This window comes from Peromyscus californicus, unplaced genomic scaffold (genome assembly GCF_007827085.1).
Source record: "Peromyscus californicus insignis strain IS unplaced genomic scaffold, ASM782708v3 Scaffold_4__1_contigs__length_199733344, whole genome shotgun sequence".
In the NCBI taxonomy this organism is placed as follows: Eukaryota; Metazoa; Chordata; class Mammalia; order Rodentia; family Cricetidae; genus Peromyscus; species Peromyscus californicus.
In genome coordinates, this window is record NW_026294562.1 from 178413007 (window position 1) to 178421526 (window position 8520).

At 45.9% G+C, this 8520-nt stretch overlaps 1 pseudogene; it reads right to left on the bottom strand.

Annotated features, from left to right (window-relative positions):
* Positions 1–1271: 1271 nt before the first annotated feature.
* On the bottom strand, positions 1272–6998 carry LOC128124126 (uncharacterized protein C2orf78 homolog; annotated as a pseudogene).
* Positions 6999–8520: the final 1522 nt, after the last annotated feature.

Here is an 8520-nt window from a genome sequence, read left to right on the forward strand (position 1 = left end):
ACAGACTTTCTATTCAGACATAAGAGTGTCCATGTGTGCTCTTTTCTAGAATCACCACACAATAGAATCACAATGGAGGTTCTTAAAAAAAAACGAATCTTCCACATGACCCAGTTATACTATTTCTGGGTATTTACAAGAAGGATTTCAACTCATTATATTCGGGACATATCTGCACATCAATATTGATTACAGCAGAATTATACTAGTCAGGGTTCTGTAGAATGATAGACTCATTCAATCTATCCATCTCTCTATATATAGAAAGGGGATTTATTAGAGTGGCTTACAGGCTATGGTCTACTTAGTCCAACAATGAATATCTACCAACTGAAAGTCCAAGGGTGGAGTAGTGGTGCAGTCTATGAAGCTGGGTATCTCAGCTGGTCTTCAGCATACTCTGGAATCCCAAAGAAGAAGTAAGATCTAATGCCAGTGAAGGAAGGACATGCTAGCAAAAGCAAGGGCAAGCAAGCAAAGAGCAAAGAGCTTCCTTCTTCCATGTCCTTCATATAGGCTGCCACCAGAAGGTGTGGCCCAAACTAAAGGCAGATCTTCCCATCTCAAAAGATCTGGATTAAAGTTGGATATTTCTACGTCAAGTGATTTAATAATTTTTTTAATGAGAAAAATCCCTCACAGGTGTACCCAGTCAACTAATTCCACATGTATTCAGGTTGACACCAAAAATAGCCTTTGCAACAGTCCACAGCAGCAACATTAGGGAAATAGCCTGAGTGTCAACAACAGAGAAAAGTATAAAGAAAATGTGATGTATTAACACGTTGGGAAATTATTAATTCATAAAAAGAATGAAATTATGCTTTGTGAAGGAAAAAAATCTGTGGAGATTATCATGTAAATTAACCAGGCTCAGTAAACTGTCCATGTTTTCTTTCATATGTGGTTCCTAGATTATATTTACATAAATGAAATCCTATGTATGTGTTTCATGAAATTAGAGGCATAGCTCTGTAGCAGAAAAATGATGTCTAAGTGCTGTGGGGAGAGGTGAGAAATGGTCAGACTGTGGTCAAAGAGGAAGTGTGCTCAATACTCAGTATGTGCTTCAAGGCATACCATGTCCTGTGAATGAAAAACCAGAGCATTTAATTGATTTAATACTTAAAAAGTATTTTGTGAGTTTTATTTCATATAGAATATGATATTGTACTTGGAAAATGTAAAAATTCAATTATCAAAGTTAAGATAAATATTGAAAGACAGCTTACTCACAGATGAAATAACAGACTTAAGACTTTTTAGGGAGTTTTACTAAGTACTCAAATATATGTGAATATAGACATTTTGTATATCCATCTATATCTACATAGTCATCTGTATTACTACATTTGGACCTATGTATCTATACATTTCATTTAAGTTGTTAAATTCCTTGTACACATGTGTATTGGTATTTATATCTCTTCTTATCCACATTGAAAAGCACTCTGCTCTAAAATCCTGGCCTGCTCTTACATTGCATAGCCATAATATCGAGAAATTTCCATATCCTTCTCCCTCTGGAGGAAAAGCTGCAGTTTTCCCAGAGAGGTGTACTTGGCAGCATTCTCTCTCTCCCGTTGAGCCTGCCTCTTCATGGCCTCCCTCTCTGGTCTCTGCTCTTCTGTGATGGGCTGTGAGATGACTGGCCCTGGAATGTGGACTTTCCTCCATGGAATTGGTTGGTGGCTGAAGTCTTGCAGTAGATATTGGATTTGAGGTTTGGGGTTTGATGGGGCCTTGTTCTTGTCAGCAGATGCAAGCTCCCTCTGTAGTGAAGGGTGAGATGATGCCCTGTAGGATTCTGGCCTACAGACAGCTGGCTGAGGCCCAGGGCAAGACTGGATGGGGTTGGTTATGTTAGGTCGTGTGGCACTGGTAGCAATAGGCAGAACTGGCTTGTCAGAGGCCATCAAAGAAGTGCTGGCAGGAGCTGGTTTAGATGGCTTGAGTGTGGTAGGCTGAGCCGAGTGGGAATGAGGCCTCACAGGGCATACTGCAGGGGCCCTGCGAGAAGCCAGGGGGAGAGGCTTCCTAGAAACAGGTCTTGCTTGTTGCATGTCCATGGCTGGGAAAGGCAGAGGTACTAACTTGACCTTCCCAGGTGGGGGCAGCTCATACTGGGATGGAGATGGACACTCCCTGTGAGCATTGCTCTCTGGTCTCTGAGTATTGCTTGGGGATTTACCAGGGCCTCGGCCATCACATGGCACATCCAGAAGGGATGTGGTGACTGGGCCTGTCCTGGGATCTTTGCTGTTGCTGAGGTTTAGCTGAGCCCGGGAGGAGGAGATGCCAGTTTTCTTCTCACTCTTCTTCCCCAGTGGGTGAAAGACTTGCACGGATTCTAGCATGTGCATGCCGAGGTGAGTTCGAGGCTTTTTAAAGCTGTCATGCCTGAGTTCCAGAAGATTGCCTCTTCCTCTGGTTCTTTGGCTTGGTGGTGTTTTCTTCCTCCTTGACACTGTTCCTTGACTTCTTGAGCTCCTCTGTTTTCTTGGAGTTGTTTACTCTGGTTCTCTTGGTCTTGTCTTGCCCCTGAGCCCTAGCTCTGCTGGGCATGCTAGGTGTGGCAATCTGGGCCTTGCCCTCCAAGTGTTTAGGCATGTTGTCAATAGCCCCTTCACTGGTCCCAGCACTGCCCACCGCCTCTTCGCCCTTCACCCAGTCCTGGAGCTGGATTCTGGCCTGAGGAGACACATCAAGCATCTCAGAGGATTTCTGGACATTCTTTCTCACTTGGTCCACAGGTACACTGATGATGCTGGAGCTTTCCTGGGCCTGATCCCTCCTGGTGTCTTTGGATTGGGTTGCTGTGGGATCTTGGAATGGGTTCATTTCAGTGATTGAGTGGAAGAGTCGGGGAAGGTGAATATCTGCCACCAGTGTAGTCATGTCTGCAAAGTCCATGCTGGAGTCCATCACACTCTGCAGCACCCCAGGCTCATCCTGACCAAGGCTGCTGCTTCCCAAGGTGGCATTGTCAGGAGAAAGCTTCTGTTTTAGGCTCCCAGAATCAGTGTAGTCCAGGGCCTGCCGCATGTTGGCATGTGCTAAAGGGAGAAGTGATGGGTCTTGGTTTTCTTTTATGCCCTCATAGGCATCCAGAGGAGTTGATAGATCAGCTGTCATCAAATCCAAGTCGTTATTCTCTGTTTGTTCCAAGCTCGGAGCAAGAGGCAAGGGCAGGTATTCCAAAAAACTGTGCATGGGAGCAGTTAATGACCAGTCCCCATGGACAGGTGGTGTCTTCTGGACATCCTGGGTGCAGGCACTGCAGAGGTCTGGATTCTGCAGCAGACAGAGTGTCTGGCCTGAAGCTGTCAATCCCAGGGATGTCTCCGTTTTCACCACTGAAAAAGAGTCAAGGAAGAAGTCAGTGCCTGGTAAGTGAGGCGCTCCCCACTTTTCAGTGCACCTCAGTACTCAGACCCCTACAGCAGTGGGGAAGGCATTCTTATGAGCTCTGCTTGAGCAGCACAGGCGGCCCGGCACCTCTGTTGGGAGACTTGTGACCACTGTCTTATTTCTGGTAACCATGTGATACCATGTTTTCTCAGATGTTTGTGTTTTCCTCGGTGTTTGTGTGTTGTGTGCATGCATAGTGATCATGGGGAGGTGACAGAATTCCCTTGGGGTGTGGTCCTCCCTTTCCTTTCCCATGTCTCTGTAAGAGTGACCCTCATTTCTGTGGAAGTTTGCTATCAGGCACGTTGTCTGGTCCACAATTTTCAAGAACATACCCTGTCTTCCAACTCTTGGCATTACTCAAATGCCCCCAGTTGCCTGACTTTCTAAATGGGTTCAGGTAACCAAACTCAGTTCCTCACTCCTGCAAGGCAATAATTTCTACAACCCTGGATTTCCTCCAGCTCCACATTTCACCGTCTTGTTATTAATGATGTGAAAATTGGTTTAAGAAGGTGAAATCTTTAGCTTGTGTTATGTTTGTAGTTTAGAACATATCCTAGTGACCATGCATAGCCTTGGATCAACTCTGAATAGCCATAACAAAAGAAAAGGGGCGGGAGAGGGAGAGGGAGAGAGAGACAGAGAGACAGAGAGAGTGAGAGTGAGAGAGAGAAGGAGGGGCATGGTGAGTGGTAGAGGGAGAAGAGAGAGAAAATCTTTGCCTAACTTAGCAATTGTACACTGCAGACAGAGAGAAACAGAGAGAGTAAAGAGAGAGAGAGAGAGAGAGAGAGAGAGAGAGAGAGAGAGAGAGAGAGAGAGAGAGAGAGAGAGAGAGAAGCTTTGCCCAACTTAGCAGTTGTACACTGGTACACCGGGTATACTGGACTCTCAATGCACTTATGCTTGTAAGAGAACGGCAGGGCCAGCACTTGGAATCTGCGAGTAATACTTCCTCTAGGACAGATTTGGAGTTGCACTGCTCTAGAGTCAGAATTGAACCCAGAGAAAATAAAGTATTCCCAAACAGAAAGGCCTTGGTGTCCTCTACAGCCCCGAGGAATAGATTAGGAAGGAGGTGATTGCTGTGTAATGGTGCATGGGACTGATAAGCTAGGTCAGTGATGTGTGTGTCTGTGGTGGTGTCCTTGGACATGTCTTAATGGAGGATGGGTGCCACTCATTGCCCTGTATTGTCAGTCATTATAGAGACTGAAGATGGGGATGGTGAGCCAGGCTCTCAGGACTCCCATCCTTTCTCCCTGAGGGCATCCACTGCTGAAAGGTTGAACTGTGTCTGCTTTGAGTGCTGATCTCACTCCTCCCCTCCTGGCTTTACTCACCTTGAAGACTGGTGTCTGGCATGTCTTGGGCAGGTGTGGGATAGTAGATGGCAGAGGTGGTGAAGGGTATTTGGACATTCATTGGCTGAATCTCCTTTGGCATCACCACCATCCCTCGTTGCAGGGCAGAGGCCTGACCCCCAGAGTAGGACACAGAGCCACAGGCCTGCAGGCACTGCCTGAGTTCTTCAGGCATCAGAGGACCCAGGCTGTTGCCGTCATTGTAATAGACCTGGCTGCCCTCCTGGTAGGAAGGTGCCAGGCTGTATCCTTGATTTGGCACCTGTGGTGGTGTGGCCTGAACAAGGCTGGCAGGTAGTACTGGATACGAGAGGACTAAGGAATTGGGATCTAAAATATTATCACCCTGGGCTGTCATAGACAAGGAGGAGAATGTGGTATTCTGGTCAATGACAGTTACAGTGAAGTCCTGGAGTGTAGCTCCCCTCCTGTCAGTGCTTCCCGTGGGATCCCACTGGAGAACACCTGGATAGGAGAGTGCTGAGGCAGAGCTCTGGCCATGGCCAGTCAGTGCAGTCGCCATGGTTGTGCCAGCTGGTAAGTAGGGGTAGGCACTGTCCATGAGCTGCTGGCAACAAGTGCTGGAGTCTGATGGCAGGAGCCATGCTGAACTCACAGCTGGGATGGAGACCATGGAGAAGTTGCACACACTTCCTGCTAAGGGTGGAGCATTCCTCAGCACAGGTGCAGAAGGCTGCAAGGCACATTCCGTCCCAAAGAAAGGTGCACGTTGGAAATTTTCTGTAGGAAGGAAGAGGAAAGTGGGAAGAACAGTGAGATGGAATCGGTGTGGCTTCCCATGAGGAGCTTAGTTATCTGCAGTTTGTCCTGTCTGGGAGAGTCTGAGACCTATTTTCCCTCACATATCCCAAACAAATGTTTCAGAATGATTCCTGGTAATGGATAGGATGACACTCATTTGATGAGCTGCCTGTTCTTCCTGTGTGGGCATGCACTTCCTAGTTGATCCACATTGACCCTTGCTCTGACTAGACAACACCCTTCTTTGCCCTGCTTTGTCTTGTTCTCACACCTGTGTCTCAGAACAGAAGTGTTTGAAGTAGGAGAACCTTAGACAGCTTCTCATGCCTGTGCCTTTGTCCTGTTCTGTGCACATCTTCCTCTATGCAGAGAGAGAGAGAGAGAGAGAGAGAGAGAGAGAGAGAGAGAGAGAGAGAGAGAGAGAGAGGAGAGCGTCTCTGTACCTAGATCAGTCTGGCCTTGAAATCACACAGACTGGATTACCTCTGCATCAAAGTGCTGGCATTATAGGTTCTTTCCATGTCCACCAGGCTTGGCTCTACTCTGAGCTTTCTTAATGAAATGATGTATCAGGATTTTCATAGATAAGAACTGTATTTAACGAAGAATCCCTTCATCATCTAGCTCCCCACTACTTTTTATGTAAGCCATTCCTTCTTATTTTTGTATAAATTCAGTACACATCCTATATGACTGCATGAATACAACCTGCTGATAACATTTCTTGTTGAGTCCCTATGTTTCAAGTGACATTTTGGGATTTCTAATGTAGTAAAGGGTTCATCTCTGAATAAGATTGTTTCTTCATTAAATTTGGTTCAATGGATTCTTCAATGAACACTTCTTAATTAAAAGTTGGTTCAATTGATTCTTCAATGAACACTTCCACAGTAATTGTTAATTTCTTGTAACTCTCCTAGTAGGGAATTCTTGTGAAAATTCCTGCACACCCTGGTGTGTCAGTTCTTGTCCAGGGAACAACTGACTGTGGAGTACCCCGCCCATGTTGTTAACATCCAAAACAACCAAAAGATGTGGGGAATGCTGTGGAAGATGGGCTGGATAGAGTATAAGAGCCAGGGACTAGAGCTGGATATTGTTTTCTACATGTGATAGGAATCCATTACCTAGACTAATCTCAACAGTGTGGCTGCATAACAATGGGTTGATATGTGACAATGTCTAGTTTCTTTTTATTTCATCTGTGGTTGTCTGTAACATTCAGTTCCTAACTGCCTTTGTGTACCTCCAGGGTCATATCTGCAATTTGTCCTTTTTTAATATCCATATTTTCTAACCCCAGTAAGAACCAAATCTAAATGTGACATTCAATACCAGATATCTCTATCAGCATCAATAATATACCCATTACACAAAAATTTAAAAGTTAAGTAAAAATAAGGGAGAAGTGATCTCTTATTTTTTTAATATTTTAAAATTTCTTTCCTTACCTGCCATGGTCAGAGGGAGAGTATCAGCAGTCCAGAGTACAATGGAGCAAGAGAATTGGTTGTCCTTGTCTGATCAGCTGACCTGAGTCGCAAGTGTGTCCGGTATCAGACAGCACTTACTGGTCACTGGTCACAGGGGACCTGTGATGATCCAAATTTGTTTACAGGCATCGCCATGGCAACCCCAAGAACCTACCAGGGTTGGTAGGTTGGGTTGGAGGGAGAATGATGTCATAAACGGGGCAGCAGCCAATGCGAAGGTCGGATTCTGAGCTAACAGATGGGATTGGTCGGAGAGGATGCCAGGAGACCAACAGTAGCCATGGAGGCTGAGGTGTGTGCTAGTGAAAGTAGGCAATCCTGACATGGAAGTCCCCCTTTCATGAGGTTTAGTCCAGGGTATTGGCAGAGCTTCTTAGAACGATCATCGATGAAGCTGTGTCTATTCTTCCTATGAGGTGTCACTTTCCAGGAGTGAGTGTGCTTTCAGCATACACTGGACATACAGTCAGTAGCCTTGGGCAGGAAGGAGAGGACCACATGGGAGGAGGGAACTCGGGTGAGAAACTGTATCATTTGATCTGGTTTATGAGCCATCATCATCAGTCCATGACCCAAGGAAGAGATCAAAGGGCTCCATTGTGAGTGTGTTGAAGGACAGGGCTGAGTGTAATGAGATCACCTTGGATGATGAACTCCAAGAATCTTCTCTTTGGGTTTCATCTCCTAGATGCCTTCCTTAATCTGTGTTGGTCCAGGCAGGACTCATATCTCCCTTCTCTGCTTTTCATCCCTTTTTGGTAGGGTTTGATTCTTGGACTAGGGTGATCCTGTATCCTTAGAGTGGTGGGAAATATCATGGTGAACTTCCAGAAGCAGTGGTCTTCTGTTCATCGTGAAGATGCTTGTAATTTGGGGCTGGGGGTAGTAGCAAGCACTTGAGGGGTAACCCCTGTTGATTGGGAGCTCATCCTGTTTCTCACTCTGGTCTCAGAAATGTGGTCTTTCTTTGTGTCTTTCTCCGTTCTTACAGTCTTGAGGTTGTTTGCCATTGAGTCTGGCCGTCTTCTCTCTTCATCCACAAGTATAGTGAGTGTGACAGTTACTGAAGCTTCTTCCTCCTGGCAACAGTCTCTGCAGAATCCTGGGCTTCTAGCATTCTCTGCCATGCTTTTTTCTGAGAAAGGGCTAAAAGGAGACTGGAACACCTGGAGGAGGAGGGCGTTTGTTGGTATGTGGTGGTGGGTTACATGAAAAAAGCAATGTAGGTGTTTTTGTAAGTGTTGCAGCTGGATGGAAAGGGATCTTGGCTGTTGAGAGCCAAGGAACAGCACAAAGTGAACTTAAGCATAGCAGGATACATCCCTGCTCCAGGGAAAGCTTTCCCTAATGTAACAACTCTTCTCTTTAGGGGAATGTTTCCCCCAGGGAAAGTGTTAAAGTTCTGCTCTGCTCTGCTCTGCTTCACGGTGGCTCCACTGTGGCTAATGTTCCCTCTCTGCTCTGCTTACTTCTGACAAAAGATGGTC